At 51.3% G+C, this 21,572-nt stretch overlaps 1 protein-coding gene across 2 annotated transcripts in view; it reads right to left on the minus strand.

Annotated features, from left to right (window-relative positions):
* The window catches only part of LOC139248912 (zinc finger protein 623-like), a 28,310-nt gene extending 8,963 nt beyond the window's left edge, over window positions 1–19,347 (minus strand). Inside the window, exons 1-3 of one of the 2 annotated variants that reach the window (XM_070872253.1) lie at window positions 19,095–19,347; window positions 13,653–13,830; window positions 4,006–4,312 (exon numbers count right to left, since the gene is read on the minus strand). The gene's annotated coding sequence lies outside the window, so the exon portion shown is untranslated. The remainder of the gene's footprint in view (window positions 1–4,005; window positions 4,313–13,652; window positions 13,831–19,094) is intronic. The other variant, XM_070872254.1, reaches the window with a different exon arrangement.
* Window positions 19,348–21,572: the final 2,225 nt, after the last annotated feature.

Here is a 21,572-nt window from a genome sequence, read left to right on the forward strand (position 1 = left end):
CCTGTTGTTGACGCCCTCCGGATCCGAGACGAGAGAGCCGTCGTCGGCCAGCAGCGTCAAGAGCTGCTTACGGACACCCTGTCTTTTTTCCAGCGAGTAGAAGGGGGAGCCGTGGTCCAGATCTCGCAGGATCCGGATCCGCGACCTCACGAACGCGCCTCAGGACCCGACGAGCTGCAGGTCCTTCAGTGCGGCCTTCTTCGCTTTGAACACTGTCCGCAGGGCCGGGTCCCCGACGACTTGACCAAGACGGGACTCCAGGTCGAGCACCTCTTTTTCTAGGCGCCCGACCCTGGCCGCCCGCCTCTTGGTCGACCCCCTCGCGTACTCTTGACAGAAGACGCGGATGTGAGCCTTGCCCACGTCCCACTATAGCCTCAAGAAGGGGAAGCCCCACTGCTTCCTTCTCCAGTCGGACCAGAATCGACGGAATGAGTCCTGGAACCACACGTCCTCCAGCAGCCAGTTGGTAAAGTGCCAGTACGCGGACCACGTCCTCGCGCGGAGCGAAGCGAGCTCCGCCCACACCAGGTGGTGGTCCGAACACGGCACTGGCCGCATGGAGGCCGCCGGGATGCAGGAAACGTACGCCCGAGACAAGTCAAGGCGGTCGACTCTGGACCATCCTACTCCAGGCCTCACCCAAGTAAAGGTGCTGGAGTCGGGATGGAGATTTCGCCAGACGTCCACCAATTCGAAGGGCCCGACCAGGTCCCTCAACTTCTCCATCGCCGTCATGCTCTGTGGGACACCGGAGCGGTCCCTCGCCTCGAGGGTGCAGTTAAAATCCCCCCCCCGAGGCCAATACAGTCGCCGACGTCGACGGAGCCAAGAAGAGCGGACACCTCTTCGAAGAAGCGCGTTTGCTGTGGGCCGGTCTGAGGGGCGTACACGTTCACGAGATGGAGCGGCACGTCCCCCAGGCGAACCGTTACGTGCAGCAAGTGGCCTGGCACGTGCTCCTCGACCCCCAAGATCAAGGCTGAAAATGCGGGGCCAGCAAGATGGCCACCCCACTAGAAGTGGCGGTGAGTTGGCTCATGCGGACCTCTCCTTGCCATTCCAGGAGCCACGTGGCTTCGTCTCCCGGAACGGTGTGGGTTTCTCGCAGGAAGCACACAGCATATTTCCCCTCCCGCAGGAGCGAAAAACTGTTAAATCTACGGTGTGCCTCTCTGCTGCCGTTGATGTTGAGGCTGGCTATGGTTATCTTCATGACAAGAGCATAGTGCAACCTCTACCTAAGTTATTGTGGGGGGGAATGTGGAGTCGTTTGTTGCCCTCCACTCCTTCAGCAGCCCAGCGAGGAACTTTTTGAGCCGGCGCATCTCAAGGCCTTGAGCCTTTGATAAGGGCCCGCCCGCGGCCATGGTTTTAGTGGCGGCGCGGACGGACGCACGCGATGAGCAGCCCCGGCTCGGACCATCTTTCCAGGGCCAGACGGGCTCGGTCGCGGCGACCCCAGCACTGGACCAAAAAGTCCCAGATTTCCTCTATGGGAATGGGGAGGGTCTCAGCGGCGGACGCGAGCAGATCCACCGCCTCACTGGCGATGGACTCGAGATCTTCTCCCGCGTCCTCCACCAAGTCCCCGTCCCCCTCCGGGAGGTCGCCGCTAGCAGCCGGCCCGTTGACCGCACGAGGTACGGCAAACGGCCCGGCCGCTCCATCCGGCCCTGGCTCTGCCCCGATCCCATCCCCAGGATCGTCAGCAGAGGAGTCCCCACTGGGCTCTTTTAAAATCAGTGCTGGGTCAGGAAGCGACAGCGGAAGGGGTTCCTCCTCCGCCCCAGGAACCGGGGAACACGGAGAGACCCGGCCAAAGTAATGTTCCAGGTCCTCCAATTCCCCCAGCTCCACAGTAGGGGGCGAGGGTTGTTGTTCTTCTCCCTCCCCGCCGCCACCCCCCGGCCCAGCGTGTAGATGTTCTGTGGAATTAATCATGTTTTCAGTTTCTGCCGAGTCGAGCAAATCCCGGGGGAAGTTGGGTATTGTCTGGGCGGGCTCAGGTTCGGCCTTTTCGGCCCCGCCCGCTTCAGTCCCCGGGACGCTCGACCCGGCGGCTACGCATTCTTCCGCTGGCCCCACGCCCCCCACGACAGGCAGATCTTCCACGCCATCCCCGGGAGGCAGTGGCTGGGCAGCCTCGACTGTCTCACCCTCCCCGGGGACAGATTCCTCCCGTCTACGGCGCTGCTTGGGGGCGCTGGTGGGCGACGCGGGACACGCGACGGGCACCGACTCCTCTGCAGAGGGATGTTGTTCCCCCTTCGCTTCATTGGAGCGGTGTCTCCTTTTGTTCCTGGGGGTGCGCGGAGGCAGGGAGACCTCCATGTCTGCCGAGGCCTCCCGCTCCGCCACCCCCTTTTACTTGTCTTGCCCGCGCCCGAGCCCCTCTGTGATATTGGTCAAGGGCTCAGGCACGGGCTCAGGGCACCCCGCGCTCGCCGGTGGCAGGGTTGGGCTGAGCGCGGTGGTCAAACTTTCTGGCGCCCTGAGGGGACCAGCCTCGAGATGTTTCGCCTTCCTCCGCGCCTTCTTTCTGATCGGACGCTCTCCCTCCCCCCCCGTCGGAGGTCGTGAAAACAAAGGCCCCCGACGATGCCCGCACACCGACAGCTCCCGGTACGCGGACGCCACTCGGGGGAGGGGTGGCTGCGGCGCCAGCCTTGGCCGCCGTCGGTGGTTTGGCGGCTTTGGAGGCGGGGCAGTTCTTGCGAATGTGCCCCACCTCCCTACAGGCATGGCACCGCACGCCGTCCGACGTCCAGAAGACGCGGTAGGCAGTCCCCTCGTGCACCACATTAAAATGCCCTCCGTCGTCTCCTCCCGCGCCAGCCGGACAAAGAGCTGGCGGCGGAAGGAGAACACGTGGCGCAGGCTGCTCTCCCTGAGGCCGAGCGGTATGGGGTTGATCCCCGACCTTACCTCCCCCAGTTGTTGTAGGTGAGGGAGGAGGAGCTCAGCGGGAACAAAGGGCGGGACGTTCGACATGATGACCCTCTACGCGGTGGCCTCGAGAGGGTCCACCGGCAGGAACGTCCCGCCCACCGTGAGCCCCTTTTCGAGGGCCAGGGACACCGCCGGCTCCGACCCCAGGAAGAACACGGCCTTCCCAGACATCTTGGAGGCTGCGACAATGGCCGAGAGGCCGACTACCCCAGCCGTCGCCTGCACGCACTCCTCGATGCTCATTGTGGGCTGAGTGTAGCTCTTGACCCCGTTTTTCTTAGTAATTAGTCTGAATGGTGGCAGGGCAGCAGGAGGCACCGTGGATGTGGACGCCACCTGCGCATATGTCCGAGCTGGGCCTGCCACCGGCATGGATGGAGTCGCCATCACGTGGTCCCTTTAAGGGCCACACCCACCCCAAAGTCACAGGCCTTAATGGTCTTTAATTGGCCTCGTTTGAATTTATGAGCAGAGGAAGCTCTCAATAGGGCACACCTCTCCCCTAGTTAACGAATGGGGAGGGGCCTTGCTCCCTCTGCTCAGTTGTCTTAATTAACTTTAATTTAAGGAGGAAAGGGGCTTTCAGAGAGAGAGGGGAGAGACAGAGCGAATGACAGAGAGAAGGAGGGTGGGGTGGGAAAGAGGGAAGCTGCGAGGGCAGGTCTCCCCTCACAGTGATGTGTGGACGTTTTTCTGCGGTGCACTCCCCAGATAATGGAAAAAAAAACAAGACACAGTCCTTGGAGATGGTCTTCGGGTGGGGGGAGATGTCGTCTTCACTTGGGGCAGCTGGACCCACCTGGGCACACACTCCCAACGATGTTTAATGGGGTGATTAGTAATACTTCAGCCAGGTAGTTCCAGCTATCCCAGGCTACGCATGGGGGAGGGGTGCTTCAGTGGTGTGTGGGGGTCCAGCTGTAAGCAAGACCTCCACACACACTTCCACACACACACACACCCCCCGCGATGTTCCAGCCCTCGAGATGGTCTTATTTCCTCCCCCCACCGATACAACAAAGTCTTTCGGGGAATGCACCAAAACACACCCACCTGTCGAAGATTGTAGAAATGGCTCTCCCTCCTTCCACACTGGATGGTGTTTTCTCAGGTTATTCTTTTCCCCCTCTCTCCAACTCTTTGTAAAAGTAATAACGATGTTGAAATTTCTGCTCTCCTCCTCTCCCTCTGGATGAATTGGAATTGTAGTAAGCCCCTTCCTCCTCTCCCTGGGCTGTTTCACAGGGCTCATTCCAGGTCTTCCAGGCAGGAGCAACAGCAGGGAGATCCTTCTCTCACTGCGCCAGGCTCCAAATGATCAGGCCACGCCTCCAAAGCTCCACCATTAGTCCACAGATCCCTGAAAGTAGCAGGCCGGGTGCATAAGGTGGTTAAGAAGACAGACTGAATACTTGCCTTTATTGACCAAAGCACAGAATACAAGAGCAGGGAGGTTATGCTTCAATTGTATAATACTCTGGTTAGACCACAGCTGGAGTTCTGGTTGTGTATTATAGGAAGGATGTGATTGTACCAGAGAGGGTGCAGAGATTTACTAGGATGCTGCCTGGAATGCAGCATCTTAGCTGTGAGAACAGATTGGATAGGCTGGGTTTGCTCTCATTGGAACAGTGGAGGCTGAGAGGAGACCTTATTGAGGTGACAACATTTTGAGAGGCCTGGATATAGTGGATAGCAAGGGTCTATTTCCCTTGGTGGAGGGGTCAATTACGAGGGGGGCACAGTTTTAAGGTGGTTGGTGGATGGCTCAGAGGGGATGCTTCTTCACGCAGAGGGTTGTGTGGGTCTGGAACTCACTGCCTGGAAGGGTGGTGGATGCAGAAACGCTCACCACATTTAAAAGGTGCTTGGATGGGCACTTGAAGTGCCGTAATCTGCAGGGTTACGGCCCTCGAGCTGGTAATTGGGATTAGACTGGATAACCTCCTGTTGGCTGGCGCAGATACGATGGTAAGTACTGCAGCAAATCGAATATGGCCAGGGTGATCTCCTGGACTAGTTTGGATCGCCTGGATGGGTCAGAGAGGAATTTTCCCAGATTTTTTTTCCCCCAATTGGCCTGAGTTTTTATCTGGTTTTTGCCACTCCCAGGAGATCACATGGCTCCAGTTGGGGTGGAGTGTGGAATGTTCCAGTGTAAGGGGTGTCGCAGTTGTGTGAGGCGGACTGGTTGGCCCGGGTGCTCTTCACCTTTCCGCCATTGTTCATTGCTCATAGGTTTATATGTAACCTTCAGGGCTGCTGACCGAGGGCCGTGCGGCTCTTTATCGGTCGCCGTGGACACGATGGCCGAAATGGCCTCCTGCGCTATAAATTTCTACGTTTCTACCAATTACTTTATATCTATGCCCCATTTATTGACCCCTCTGCTAAGGGGAATAGGTCCCTCCTATCCACTCCATCTAGGCTCCACATCATTTTCTAAACCTCAATAAGGTCTCCCCTCAGCCTCCTCTGTTCCAAAGAAAACAACCCCAGCCTATCCAATCTTTCGTCATTCCTAAAATTCTCCAGTCCAGGCAACATCCTGGTAAATCTCTTCTATACCCTCTCTTTTCTGTAATGTGATGAGGAAAAGACAGTTGGAATTTCTCTAATCTGTGATTTACAAGGACACTTTCCCTGGTTCCCAGATGTTACTTTTCTTCAGTAATTTTCTCATTATCCATAAACTCCCATGCTTCCTGTTAATTCTTATAGTTTCACAATTGTAGGTATAAACATCTCACATTATAATCTAATCTATTCTATTACTCACACTGGTTTAAGCTTGGAAGAAGCACTGAGGGTAGCAAGGGCACAGAATGTACTCTGGGTGGGGAACTTCAATGTCCATCACCAAGAGTGACTCGGGAGTACCACTACTGACTGAGTCCTGAAGGACATATCTGCCAGACTGGGCCTGCAGCAGATGGTGAGGGAACCAACACGAGGAAAAAACCTACTTGACCTGGTCCTCACCAATCTACCTGTCACAGATACGAACAATGACGGACAGGCAAAGACCAGCGGGTACATCGAGCCTGTCCCACATGGAGCTGCCTCTGTCTATGACAGCATTGGTAGCAGTGACCACCGCACACAGTCATTGTGGAGACAAAGTCACACCGAACACACTCTCAAATGTGTTGTGTGGCACCATCACCGTGCTAAACGGGATAGATGCAGAACAGATCTAGCAGCTGAAAACGGGGCATCCTCAGGGTACTGTGGGCCATCAGCAGCAGCAGCATTGTATTCCACCACAATCTGTAACCTCATGATCCGGCATATCCCTCACTCTAACATTACCATCAAGCCTGGTTCAATTAGGAGTGCAGAAGAGCATGTCAGGAGCAGTACCAGGCGTACCGAGAAAGGAGGTACCAGCCTGAGGAAGCTGCAACACAGGACTACATGCATACTAAGCAGCGGGAGCAGCATGATATAAACAGGGCTAAGCAATCCCACAATCAATGAATCAGATCAAAGCTCTGCAGTCCTGCCACATCCAGTCGCGAATCAACACAAGAACATACATAAAAACTAGGAGCAGGAGTCGGTCATTCGGCAACTCGAGCCTGCTCCGCCATTCAATAAGATCACGGTTGATTTTCTACCACAACTCCACTTTCCTCCACTATCCTCATATCCCTTTATTCCCTTAATATTCTATGCTGGGTTCAGTTCTACATTCACTGGTTCCTCTCCCCTGAAGCTGCTGGGTTCAGTTCGACACTCACTGGTTCCCCTCCCCTGAAGGTACTGACTCTGGCTGGGTTCAGTTCTATACTCACTGGTTCCCCTCCCCTGAAGGTACTGACTCTGTCTGGGTTCAGTTCTACACTCACTGGTTCCCCTCACCTTAAGTTACTGACTCTGTCTGGGTTCAGTTCTACACTCACTGGTTCCCATCCCCTGAAGGTACTGACTCTGGCTGGATTCAGTTCTACACTCACTGGTTCCCCTCCCCTGAAGGTGTTCACTCTGTCTGGGTTCAGTTCTACACTCACTGGTTCCCCTCCTCTGAAGTTACTGATTCTGGCTGGGTTCAGTTCTACACTCACTGGTTCCTCTCCCCTGAAGGTGCTGACTCTGGCTGGGTTCAGTTCTACACTCACTGGTTCCCCTCCCCTGAAAGTACTGACTCTGGCTGGGTTCAGTTCTACACTCACTGGTTCCCGTCCCCTGAAGGTACTGACTCTGGCTGTGTTCAGTTCTACACTCACTGGTCCCCCTCCCCTGAAGGTACTGACTCAGGCTGGGTTCAGTTCTACACTCACTGGTTCCCGTCCCCTGAAGGTACTGACTCTGGCTGTGTTCAGTTGTACACTCACTGGTTCCCCTCCCCTGAAGGTACTGACTCTGGCTGGGTTCAGTTCTACACTCACTGGTTCCCCTCCCCTGAAGGTACTGACTCTGGCTGGGTTCAGTTCTGCACTCATTGGTTGCCCTCCCCTGAAGGTACTGACTCTGGCTGGGTTCAGTTCTACACTCACTGGTTCCCCTCCCCTGAAGGTACTGACTCTGGCTGGGTTCAGTTCGACACTCACTGGTTCCCCTCCCCTTAAGTAACTGACTCTGGCTGGGTTCAGTTCTACACTCACAGATTCCCTTCCCCTGAAGTTACTGACTCTGGCTGGGTTCAGTTCTACACTCACAGGTTCCCCTCCCCTGAAGGTACTGACTCTGGCTGGGTTCAGTTCTACACTCACTGGTTCCCCTCCCCTGAAGGTACTGACTCTGGCTGGGTTCAGTTCTACACTCACTGGTTCCCCTCCCCTGAAGGTACTGACTCTGGCTGGGTTCAGTTCTACACTCACTGGTTCCCCTCCCCTGAAGGTACTGACTCTGGCTGGGTTCAGTTCGACACTCACTGGTTCCCCTCCCCTGAAGGTACTGACTCTGGCTGGGTCCAGTTCTACATTCACTGGTTCCCCTCCCCTGAAGGTACTGACTCTGGCTGGGTTCAGTTCTACACTCACTGGTTCCCCTCCCCTGAAAGTACTGACTCTGGCTGGGTTCAGTTCTACACTCACTGGTTCCCCTCCCCTGAAAGTACTGACTCTGGCTGGGTTCAGTTCGACACTCACCAGTTTCTCTCCAATATGTGACCCATGTGCCCAAACTCCATGTGTGAACCTCGACAGTGAGTGTCGACTGGCTATTCCACTGTCCTCACCTGAGGCCTCACACGTGCATTTTCCAGCAGGGCCACCGGACCCTCCTCCCAATGGTTCAGTGGATAAAGGCATGTAGTATCTGTTCCCCACCCCGCTTCACCCCAACTGTAAAATGGACTGTCGAATGGAATATAAAAGCTACAGACAGTGGGAGGGGTGAATAAAAAACAAACCTCAGTACAAACACCCAGAGGGTGGGCTATACAGTAAGGGGTTCATTCAAACATTGCAGCAAAACGATGAATCATTGAGAGACCGGAAGGACATCCTCAGAGACAATGATACAGGATACCTGCCATCGATCTAATCAACACAGGCAATAGCACCAGACGCCGGCCATGCATACCTTCAATGGGCCCTGGTCCCTGTCAAGAAGGAAGAGGGACATTCACACATTCCTCAACTGTGGAGCCAGACCTGTTCCTAAGGAAGGTTTGCATTGTACTACACAGCAGGAGAGCTGATCGTGTCCCTGTCTGGGCCAGGGAGTGGAATACACTGATGATCAGGAGATTATTGACCATCGGAAGAGTCGACAGGGGAATAGCAGGAAATATGTTTGATGCTGTGATTATGAAGCCCCATAAAAAGAGGACCACTTCGGGGCGAGGGCAGTGCAGTGAAGGAGGATGCAGGGTGTCACCTGGTCCTGGCCTACAATCCACACCACAACCACCAGCTGTGTGTGTGATTATAAGTTTCAGTCAAACCGTCGGGGAATTTGTCCGAGTCGTTTTATAATCACAGTCGAATCGCGGAAGGATGTTAAACTGAGATATTTCCTGTTAGGTTTCAGGTAACCTTGTGCAGGTGGTTTGTATTGTGGGTTCGGTGTTATTCCGGTCGGAATCTCTGGGAGGTTGTGTACTGGGGAATAACACAAGTTCTATAAACATACAAGTTTAAGGTTGAGCCAAAACCCTGTGCCGAGTGTATTTTGTTCTTATAAATCCTGAAGTCAAGAACAGTTGGTGATAGTTTACCGAATCTCTCACAGGCACCACCCAGTGTGACTGAGTCATAGTTCCACCATTCAATTAGATCGTGACTGATCAGTATCTTATCTCCGTCTCCCTGCCTTGGTTCCATCACTCTTAATACCCTTGCCCAAGAAGAATCTATCAATCACAGTTTTGGAATTTTCAATTGGGCCCCAGCCTCAGTTTTATGGAGAACAGAGTTCCAGATTTCCACAACCTTTAAGAACATAAGAAACAGGAGCAGGAGTAGGCCATACGGCGCCTCGAGCCTGCTGCACCATTCAATAAGATCCAGGATGATCTTGTACTTCAGCTCCACTTTCCCGCACTATCCCCATATCCCTCGATTCCTTTAGTGTCCAAACAGCTTTCTATCTCAGCTCTGAATATACTCAATGACTCAGCATCCACAGTCCTCTGGGGGAGAGAATACTAAAGATTCACGACCCTCTGAGTGCAGAAATTTCTCATCAGCTCAGTCCTAAATGTCCGAGCCCGTATCCTGAGACAATAACCCTTAGTTCTAGACTCTCGAGCCAAGAGAAACAGATTCTCACCATTTGTGTGAGGAAGTGCTTCCTGACATCACCCCGGAACCTGTGGTGGGAAAATTATTGCAAACAAATCCTGAGGGACAGGATAAATCTTCATTTGGAAAGACATGGATTAATTAAGGACAGTCAGCATGGATTTGTGAAGGGAAGGTCGGGTCTGACTAACTTGATTGAATTTTGAGAGGAGGTAACCGTGAGGGTCGATGAGGGTAGTATGTATGATGGATTGTATATGGATTTCAGCAATGCTTTTGATAAAGTCCCACATGGCAGACTGGTCACAAAAGTAAAAGCCCATGGGATCCAGGGCTAAGTGACAAGTTGGATCCAAATTTGGCTCAGGCTGGAAGCAAAAGATAATGGTAGATGGGTGTTTTTGTGACTGGAAGGCTGTTTCCAGTGGGGTTCTGCAGGGCTCAGTGCTTGATCCCTTGTTTTTTGTGGTTTATAACAATGACTTGGACTTGAATGTTGGGAATATGATTAAGAAGTTTGAAGGGGACACTAAAATAGGCTGTGTGGTTGAGAATTAAGAAGAAAGCTGAGGACTGCAGGAAGATATCAATGTACTGGTCAGGGGGCCGTAAAGTGGCAAATGGAATTCAATCCAGATAAGTGTGAGGTAATGCATTTGGGGAGGTCTAACAAGGCAAGGGATTACACATTGAATGGTACAACAGTGAAAATTGTAGAGGATCAAAGGGACCTTGGAGTGTAGGTCCACAGATCCCAGAAAGTGGCAGGCCAGGTCGATAAGGTGGTTAAGAAGGCATATGCAATACTCGCCTTTATTAGTCGAGGCATGGAATACAAGAGCTGGGAGTTTATGCTTGAACTGGTTAGGCCGCAGTTGGAATACTGTGTGCAGTTCTGGTCACCACATTACAGGAAAGTTGTGATTGTACTGGAAAGGGTACAGAGGAGATTTACAAGAATGTTACCTGGACTGGAGAATTTTGGCTTTGAGGAAAGATTGGAGATGCTAGGTCTATTTTCTTTGGAACAGAGGACACTGAGGGGAGACCTGATGGAAGTGTATTAAATTATGAGGGGCCTGGATAGAGTGGTTAGGAAGGACCCGTTTCCCTTGGCAGAGGGGTCAACAATAAGGGGGCACAGATTTAAAGTAATTGGTTTGGAGGAGATACGAAGGGAAATTTCTTCACCCAGAGGTTTGTGGGGGTCTGGAACTCACTGCCTGAAAGGATGGTAGAGGCTGAAACCCTCACCACATTTAAAAAATACTTGGATGTGCACTTAAAGTGCCATCACCTACAGGGCTACAGACCAAGAGCTGGAGAGTGGGATTAGGCTGGATAGCTGTTTGTTGCCCGCTTCGGAAACGGTGGGCTGAAATGGCCTCCTGCCATGCTGTAAATTCCGATGATTTTATGATTTATGACCTAGATGAAGGGACCGAGTGTAATGTATCCAAATTTGCTGATGATACAAAACTAGGTGGGACAGTAAGCTGTGAGAACACAAGAGTCTGCAAGATATATATATAAATAGACGATGTGGGTGGGCAGTAAGGTGGAATCTGGAGTATAATGTAGGGAAATGTGAGGATATTCACTTTGGTCGGAATAATTTAAAAAAGCAGAATATCTTTTAAATGATGAGGAACTTTTAAACATCGGAGTTCTCAGAGATTTGGGGTGTTCTCGTGCAAGACACACAGAAAGTGAGCATGCAGGTACGCAAGCAATAAGGAAGGCAAATGGTTTGTCCTTTATTGCAAGAGGGTTGGAGTATAAGAGTAAGGAGGTCTTGCTACAATTGTACAGGGCCTTGGTGAGACCACACCTGGAGTATTGGGCACAGTTTTGTTCTCCTTATCTAAGGACGGAAACACTTGCCTTCGAGAAGGTGCAACAAAGGTTCACAAGATTGATTCCTGGGATGAGAGGACTGTCTTATGATGAGATAGTGTGTAGAATGGGTCTATATACTCTCGAGTTTAGAATAATGAGGTGTGATCTCATTGAAACATACAAGTTTCTGAAGGGGTCAGACAGATTAGATGCTGACAGGTTGATTCCCCTGGCTGGACTGTCTAAAACTAGGGGCACAGTCTCAGGATACGGGGTAGACCATTTAAGACAGAGATGAGGTTTAATTTCTTCACTCAGAGGGTTGTGAATCTTTGGCATTCTCTCCCGCAGCGGGCTGTGGACGCTCAGTCTATTCAAGGTTGAGATAGATAGATTTTTGGATTCTAGGTGAATCAAGGAATATGGAGATCAGGCAGGAAAGTGGAGTTGAGGGCGATGATCAGCCATGATCTCATTGAATGGCGGAGCAGGCTCGAGGGATTTTAAGGCCGACTCCTGCTCCTATTTCATAAGTTGACATCCAGGGGACTCTAGATTTATTAGTCCCACCCTTTTTCTTTAAGGTAACATACTTCCTCTGATTCCTCATTATCTCCTCCTTGAATACCTCCCACTGCTCTGAGACTGATTTAACTTCAACATAAGAACATAAGATTTCAGAGCAGGAGTATGCCATTCGGCCCCTTGAGCCTGCTCTGCCATTCAATGAGATCATGGCTGATCTTCTACCTCAACTCCACTTTCCTGCACTATTCCATATCCCTTGATTCCCTTAATGTACAAAAATCTGTCGATAACTGTCTTAAATATACTCAAAGACAGAGCCTCCACAGCCCTCTGGGGTAGAAAATTACAAAGATTAATGAGTGATTAAGTTTCTGCTCATCAGTCCCAAATGGCCAACCCCTTATTTTGAGACTGTGACCCCTGGTTCTAGACTCTTCACCAGAGGAAACATTCTCCCTGCACCTATCCTGTCAAGCCCTGTAAGCATTTTGTATGTTTCAATGAGATCATCTCTCATTCTTCTAAACTCTGGAGAATACATGTCTAGTCTACTCAATTTCTCCTCAGAGGACAATCCTTCCATCCCAGGAATTCAGTTTGGTGAACCTTCGTTGCCATCTTCAATGATAAGTACATCCTTCCTTAGGTAAGCAGCTAAAACTGTACACAATACTCCAGGTGTAGTCTCACCAGGGCCCTATATAATTACAGTAAGACGTCTTTACTCTTGTACTCAACTCCTCTTGTAATAAAGGCCAACATACAATTTGATTTCTTCATTCTTGCTCTACCTGCATATTAACTTTCAGTGATTCGTGTACAAGGACACCAAGGTCCCTCTGAACAACAACATTTCCCAATCTTTCACCATTTCAAGTAGCTGTTTCCAGTCCTCTTTGGCTAAACCACATCTCAGCTTAGTAAAATTGACTTTTCCTCAATTGAGAACTTTTATTCCGAGTCTATCTTTGTCCTTTTCCATAACTACCCGAAATCTAACTGAATTATAATCATTCGCACCATAATGCTGTCCCACTGATACCCCTTCCATCTGCCCAGCTTCAGCCCCTAATACTAAGTCCAGAACTACCCCCTCTCTTGTTCGGCTTGCTACGTACTGGCTAAAAAGTTCAGCTGGTTGCTGACCCCTCTGTGAAGGGAAATAGGTCCTTCCTCTCCACTCTATTTAGACCCCCTCATAATGTTATACACCTCATTAAGGTCTCCCCTCAGCCTCCTCTGTTCCAAAGAAAACAAACTATGAAGAGGGTTGGTGGGCTGGAGGAGGTTACAGAGAATGGGAAGGGTGAGATCCTGGAGAGATTTGAACAAGAGAATGCGTATTTTAAAGGCTGATACCACCAGCCATCTCACCCAGCACAGAATGTAACTCACTACCAACAGGAAGGATGTTACTTTAACTACCACAAATGCATAATGCGGGGAAATCAATCTCTGTCCCTTTAACTTACAGCGACATGGAAAAGGGGAAATGAATGACCTTTAAACACCTGGTGCACTTGGCACTGAAGTGTCTGAAACTCATAATAGGAACTCCAGGAAAACAAAATACTGACAAATGTTAAACTCGATTTAACTTTTAAAAGATAAATTGTTTAACAGGGGTTGACACATACTTACCTGATAGGCTGAATCAGGATCCATTCCTCAAGCACCGTGATTGGTTGCAGAACACACTGCTCCGTGGGCCCTCCGGCCTCTGACCTCTCTTCCTGTTGGTTCCCAGGGCAATCAATCACCACTCGCCAACATTACGCTGGCAGATTAAGTTGAGGAAGAAATAAAAATAGACCGTAACCTGAGTGAAGAAATAAAATTAGAAAAGCATGTTTAATGAACGAGGAGAGACAATATAAACTAAACGGTACAATCCTAAAGGGGGTACATGAATAGTGAGACCTGCGGGTATATGTGCACAAATCACTGAAGGTGGCAGGACAGGTTGAGAAAGCAGTTAAAAAAACTCACAGGATCCTGGGCATCACAGAGTACAAAAGCAAGGAGGTTATGATGAACCTTTATAAAACACTGGTTCGGTCTCAACTGGAGCATTGTGTCCAATTCTGGGCACCACACATTAGGATGTGATGGCCTGAGAGAGGGTGTAGAAAAGATTGACAACAATGATTCACGAGATGAGGGACTTCAGTTACGTGGATTGACTGGAGAAGCTGGGGTTGTTCTCTTTGGAGCAGAGAAGGTTGAGAGGAGAATTGATCGAAGTGTTCAAAATCATGAGGGGTCCGGACAGAGTAGATAGAGAGATACTGTTCCCATTGGTGGAGGGGTCGAGAACCAGAGGAGACGGATTTAAGGTGATTGGCAGAAGAACCAAAGGTGACATCAGAAAAATCTATTTTATGCAGCGAGTGGTTAGGATCCGGAAAGCACGGCCTGAAAGGGTGGTGGAGGCAGACTCACTCACAGCTTTCAAAAATAAGTTGGATAAATATTTGAAAGAAAACATTTGCAGGGCCGGGGGAAAGGGCGGGGCAGTGGGACTAGCTGGGAGCCGGCAAGGGCTCGATGGGCCGAACGGCCTTCCGTGCTGTAACCATTCTCTGATTGTGTGAGCAGAACCACTCTGTTCCTTGACTCAATCTAAAGCCTTCCTGATTGTGAGCACCTCTGTTAAACCTGTCCTGCACCTTCACTGCTCCAAGGAGAACCACCGCAGATGATGCAGCCATCATCTTATTGAATGGCGGCAGGCTCGAGGGGCCAAAGGGCCGACGCATCTCCTATTTCTGATGTTCTCATGTATTCTTGTCACCAGCCCACCAAAAGCGCTGCTCCGCGCCAATCAGTGGTCCCTGAAGGTACTGACTCTGGCTGGCTTACGTGCTACATTCACTGGCTCCCCTCCCCTGAAGTTACTGATTCTGGCTGGGTTCAGTTCTACACTCACTGGTTCCCCTCCCGTGAAGGTGCTGACTCTGGCTGGGTTCAGTTCCACACTCACTGGTTCCCCTCCCCTGAAGGTACTGACTCTGGCTGGGTTCAATTCTACACTCACTGGTTCCCCTCCCCTGAAGGTACTGACTCTGGCTGGGTTCAGTTCTACACTCACTGGTTCCCCTCCCCTGAAGGTGCTGACTCTGTCTGGGTTCAGTTCTACACTCACTGGTTCCCCTCCCCAGAAGATACTAACTCTGGCTGGGTTCAGTTCGACACTCACTGGTTCCCCTCCCCTGAAGGTGCTGACTCTGTCTGGGTTCAGTTCTACATTCACTGGTTCCTCTCCCCTGAAGTTACTGACTCTGGCTGGGTTCAGTTCTATACTCACTGGTTCCCCTCCCTGAAGGTGCTGACTCTGTCTGGGTTCAGTTCGACATTCACTGGTTCCCCTTCCCTGAAGTTACTGACTCTGGCTGGGTTCAGTTCTACACTCACTGGTTCCCCTTCCCTGGAGTTACTGACTCTGTCTGGGTTCAGTTCTGCACTCACAGGTTCCCCTCCCCTGAAGTTACTGACTCTGGCTGGGTTCAGTTCTACACTCACAGGTTCCCCTCCCCTGAAGTTACTGACTCTGGCTGGGTTCAGTTCTATACTCACTGGTTCCCCTCTCCTGAAGGTGCTGAATCTGTCTGGGTTCATTCTGCACTCACTGGTTCCCCTCCCGTGAAGTTACTGACTCACGCTGGGTTCAGTTCTACACTCATTGGTTCCCCTCCCCTGAAGGTACTGACTCTGTCTGGGTTCAGTTCTACACTCACTGGTTCCCCTCCCCTGAAGCTACTGACTCTGGCTGGGTTCAGTTCCACACTCACTGGTTCCCCTCCCCTGAAGGTGCTGACTCTGTCTGGGTTCAGTTCTACATTCACTGGTTCCCCTCCCCTGAAGTTACTGACTCTGTCTGGGTTCAATTCTGCACTCAATGGATCCCCTCCCCTGAAGGTACTGACTCTGTCTGGGTTCAGTTCTACACTCACTGGTTCCCCTCCCCTGAAGGTACTGACTCTGTCTGGGTTCAGTTCTACACTCACTGGTTCCCCTCCCCTGAAGGTACTGACTCTGGCTGGGTTCAATTCTACACTCACTGGTTCCCCTCCCCTGAAGGTACTGACTCTGGCTGGGTTCAGTTCTACACTCACTGGTTCCCCTCCCCTGATGGTACTGACTCTGGCTGGGTTCAGTTCTACACTCACTGGTTCCACTCCCCTGAATGTACCCTGGCTGGGTTCAGTTCTACACTCACTGGTTCCCCTCCCCTGAAGGTGCTGTCTCTGGCTGGGTTCAGTTCTACACTCACTGGTTCCCCTCCCCTGAAGGTACTGACTCTGGCTGGGTTCAGTTCTACACACACTGGTTCCGCTCCCCTGAGGGTACTGACTCTGGCTGGGTTCAGTTCTACACTCACTGGTTCCCCTCCCCTGGAGGTAATGACTCTGGCTGGGTTCAGTTCTACACTCACTGGTTCCCCTCCCCTGAAGGTACTGACTCTGGCTGGGTTCAGTTCTGCACTCATTGGTTCCCCTCCCCTGAAGGTACTGACTCTGGCTGGGTTCAGTTCTACACTCACTGGTTCCCCTCCCCTGAAGGTACTGACTCTGGCTGGGTTCAGTTCTACACTCACTGGTTCCCCTCCCCTGTCGGTACTGACTCTGGCTGTGTTCAGTTCTACACTCACTGGTTCCCCTTCCCTGGAGGTACTGACTCTGGCTGTGTTCAGTTCTACACTCACTGGTTCCCCTCCCCTGAAGGTACTGACTCTGGCTGGGTTCAGTTCTGCACTCACTGGTTCCCCTCCCCTGAAGGTACTGACTCTGGCTGGGGTCAGTTCTACACTCACTGGTTCCCCTCCCCTGAAGGTGCTGACTCTGGCTGGGTTCAGTTCCATATTCACTGGTTCCCCTCCCCTGAAGGTACTGACTCTGGCTGGGTTCAGTTCTACACTCACTGGTTCCCCTACCCTGAAGGTACTGACTCTGGCTGGGTTCAGTTCTACACTCACTGGTTCCCCTCCCCTGAAGGTGCTGACTCTGGCTGGGTTCAGTTCTACATTCACTGGTTCCCCGCCCCTGAAGGTACTGACTCTGGCTGGGTTCAGTTCTACACTCACTGGTTCCCTTCCCCTGAAAATGCTGACTCTGGCTGGGTTCAGTTCGACAGTCACTGGTTCCCCCCCGCTGAAGGTAGTGACTCTGGCTGGGTTCAGTTCTACACTCACTGGTTCCCCTCCCCTGAAGTTACTGACTCTGGCTGGGTTCAGTTCTACACTCACTGGTTCCCCTCCTCTGAAGGTGCTGACTCTGGCTGGGTTCAGTTCTACACTCACTGGTTCCCCTCCCCTGAAGGTGCTGACTCTGGCTGGGTTCAGTTCTACACTCACTGGTTCCCCTCCCCTGAAGATACTGACACTGGCTGTGTTCAGTTCTACACTCACTGGTTCCCCTCCCCTGAAGGTGCTGACTCTGGCTGGGTTCAGTTCTACATTCACTGGTTCCCCTCCCCTGAAGGTACTGACTCTGGCTGGGTTCAGTTCTACATTCACTGGTTCCCCTCCCCTGAAGGTACTGACTCTGGCTGGGTTCAGTTCTACACTCACTGGTTCCCCTCCCCTGAAGGTACTGACTCTGGCTGGGTTCAGTTCTACATTCACTGGTTCCCCTCCCCTGAAGGTACTGACTCTGGCTGGGTTCAGTTCTACACTCACTGGTTCCCCTCCCCTGAAGGTGCTGACTCTGGTTGGGTTCAGTTCTACACTCAATGGTTCCCTTCCCCTGAAGGTGCTGACTCTGGCTGGGTTCAGTTCGACAGTCACTGGTTCCCCTCCCCTAAATGTACTGACTCTGGCTGGGTTCAGTTCTACACTCACTGGTTCCCCTCCCCTGAAGGTACTGACTCTGGCTGGGTTCAGTTCTACACTCACTGGTTCCCCTCCCCCGAAGGTAATGACTCAGGCTGGATTCAGTTCTACACTCACTGGTACCCCTCCCCTGAAGTTACTGACTCTGGCTGGGTTCAGTTCTACACTCACTGGTTCCCCTCCCATGAAGGTACTGACTCTGGCTGGGTTCAGTTCCACCATCACTGGTTCCCCTCCCCTGAAGGTGCTGACTCTGTCTGGGTTCAGTTCTACATTCACTGTTTCCCCTCCCCTGGAGGTACTGACTCTGGCTGGGTTCAGTTCTACAGTCACTGGTTCCCCTCCCCTGAATGTACTGACTCTGGCTGGGTTCAGTTCGACATTCACTGGTTCCCCTCCCCTGAAGGTACTGACTCGGTCTGGGTTCAGTTCTACATTCACTGGTTCCCCTCCCCTGAAGGTCCTGACTCTGGCTGGGTTCAGTTCTACACTCACGAGTTCCCCTCCCCTGAAGGTGCTGACTCTGACTGGGTTCAGTTCTACATTCACAGGTTCCCCTCCCCTGAAGTTACTGACTCTGGCTGGGTTCAGTTCTACACTCACTGGTTCCCCTCCCCTGAAGGTACTGACTCTGGCTCGGTTCAGTTCTACACTCACTGGTTCCCCTCCCCTGAAGGTGCTGACTCTGTCTGGGTTCAGTTCTACATTCACTGGTTCCCCTCCCCTGTAGGTACTGACTCTGTCTGGGTTAAGTTCTGCACTCACTGGTTCCCCTCCCCTGAAGGTGCTGACTCTGGCATTGTTCAGTTCTACACTCACTGGTTCCCCTCCCCTGAAGGTACTGACTCTGTCTGGGTTCAGTTCTGCACTCACTGGTTCCCCTCCCCTGAAGGTGCTGACTCTGGCATTGTTCAGTTCTACACTCACTGGTTCCCCTCCCCTGAAGGTACTGACTCTGGCTGGGTTCAGTTCTACACTCACTGGTTCCCCTCACCTGAAGGTACTGACTCTGGCTGGGTTCAGTTCTACACTCACTGGTTCCCCTCCCCTGAAGGTACTGACTCTGTCTGGGTTCAGTTCTACACTCACTGGTTCCCCTCCCCTGAAGGTGCTGACTCTGTCTGGGTTCAGTTCTACACTCACTGGTTCCCCTCCCCTGAAGGTACTGACTCTGGCTGGGTTCAGTTCCAGACACTGACATTATTCACTTTGTTCCTGCACTAAGATGGCCGCGCATGCTCCGTGCTACTCACTGAATCAAGATGGCGGAGCGCTGATCATTCCTTCCTGTACCAAGGTGGCCGCCGTTAGCCTGGGCCTGTGACCGGAAGAAAGCTCCGAAGCTGCAACCGCCGATATTCCGCTAATTATTCCGGGCTTGCGGCGGGCACGGGTTGTTTAAGAAGCCTCCCCGGCTCCCCACTGGTCCCTTACTCCGCTCCGTCCCGCTTAAAACGACACTTCCGAGGATCCTGTCCAAAACATGTCTCCTCCGCCATTACACGCACCGCGCCTGCGCACTGAGCTCCAGTATTCTGGGTGCGACACTTTCTCCCCCGCGGGGCATGCTGGTTACAAAAGTCCATGGGAAATCGGAGCAGGAGTGGGCCACCCGGACCCCCGAGCCTGCTCCCCATTCAATAACATTTGATGGGACAGTCTCGGGGGAACTTTACTCTGTATCTAAGCCCTGCTGTACCTGCCCTGGGAGTGTTTCATGGGACAGTGTAGACCGAGCTTTACTCTGTATCTGAATCGGGATAAATGGGTCATTTTCCGTTTGGCAAACAGTGACTCGAGGGAAGCCGTAAGGATCGGTATTTGTCCTCAACTATTTGCAATCTAAATGACTTGGATGAAGGGACAGAGTGTAATGCAGCCAATTTGCTGATGACACAAAGATGGTCAGGAAAGCAAATTGTGGAGAGGACACAAAAAATCAGCAAAGGGACCTAGGCAGGCTAAGTGACTGGGCAAAAATTTGGCAGATGGTGTATAATGTGGGAAAATGTGAGGTTATCAACTTTGGCAGAAAAAAATAGAACAGCAAATTATAATTTAAATGGAGAAAAATTGCAAAGTGCTGGAGTACAGTGGGACCTGGGGGTCCTTGTGCATGAAACACACAAAGTTAGTATGCAGGTACAACAATAATCACGGAGGCAAATGGAATGTTGGCCTTTATTGCCAGGGAGATAGAGTATAAAAGCAGAGAATTTCTGCTACAACTGTACAGGTTATTGGTGAAGCCACACCTGGAGTACTGCATACAGTTTTGGTCCCTGTATTTAAGGAAGGATTTACTTGCATTGGACGCTGTTCAGAGAAGGTTCACTAGATTGATTCGGGAGCTGAGAGGGTTGACTTATGAAGATAGCATCAGTTTGTTGGGTCTATACACATTGGAGTTCAAAAGAATGAGAGGTGATCTTATTGAAACATATAAGGTAATGAGGGGGCTCGACAAGTTGAATGCAGAGAGGATATTTGCACTCAGAGGAAACTAAAACTAGGGGACATAGTCTCAGAATAAGAGGCTGCACATTTAAAACTGAGATGAGGAGGAATTTCTTCTCTCAAGGGTTGTAAATCTGTGGAATTTCTACCCGAGAGAGCTGTGGAGGCTGGGTCATTGAATATATTAAAGGCGGAGATAGACAGATTTTTGAGCGATAAGCGAATAAAGTGTATGGGGAGCGGGCAGGGAAGTGGAACTGAGCCCAAGATCAATCAGCCATGATCTTATTAAATGGCAAAGGAGTCTCGAGGGGCAAGTGGCCTACTCCTGCTCCTATTTCTTATATTATAATCTACCCTGTGCTGTACCTGCCCTGGGAGTGTTTGATGGCACAATGCAGAGAGAGCTTTATTCTGTATCTAACCCATGCTGTCGTTGTCCTGGGAGTGTGTAATGGTAGAGTGTAGAGGGAGCTTTACTCTGTATTGAATCCGTGCCGAACCTGCCGTGGGAGTGTTTCATAGGACAGTGCAAAGGTAACTTTACTCTGTATCTAACCAATGCAGTATCTACTTTGGAATGCTTGGGACAGGGTAGAGGGAGATATACTCCGTATCTAACCAGTGTTGTACAAGCCCTTGGAATGTCTGGTGGGACATTGATGAGGAAGCTTTACTCTGTATCTAAGAAAGGCAAGTATATCATTCCTTGGATTAGGCGACCAAAACTGTGCACAGTAATCCAGGTGTGGTCTCATCAAAGCCCTGTAGAGAGATTATAGAGAGAATGACACTGTATCTAAATTATGCTGTGCTTGCCCTTGGAGTTTATATTTGCACAGTGTTGGGGGAGTTTCATTTAGTATCTTACCAATGCAGAACCTGCCCTGGGAATGTCCAGTGGAATAGTATAGAGGGAGATTTAGCCTGTATTTAACCCATGCTGTACCTGCCCTGGAATGGTTGGGACAGGTTAGAAGGAGCTGTACCAGGTGTCTAACCTGTGCTGTACCTGCCCTGGGAGTGTTTGTTGGTACAGTGTAGAGGGAGCTTTACTCTGTATCTAATCCGTGCTGTACCTGTCCTAGGAGTGTTATTCGGGACAGTGTAGAGGGACATTTACTCTGTATCTAACCCGTGCTGTACCTGTCCTGGGAGAGTTTGTTGGGACAGTGTAGATGGAACTTTATTCTGTATCTACCCCTGCTGTACCTGCCCTGGGAGTGTTTGATGGGACAGTGTAGAGTGAGTTTTACTCTGTATCTGCCCCATGC

This window comes from Pristiophorus japonicus, unplaced genomic scaffold, assembly GCF_044704955.1.
Source record: "Pristiophorus japonicus isolate sPriJap1 unplaced genomic scaffold, sPriJap1.hap1 HAP1_SCAFFOLD_30, whole genome shotgun sequence".
Classification (NCBI taxonomy): domain Eukaryota; kingdom Metazoa; phylum Chordata; class Chondrichthyes; family Pristiophoridae; genus Pristiophorus; species Pristiophorus japonicus.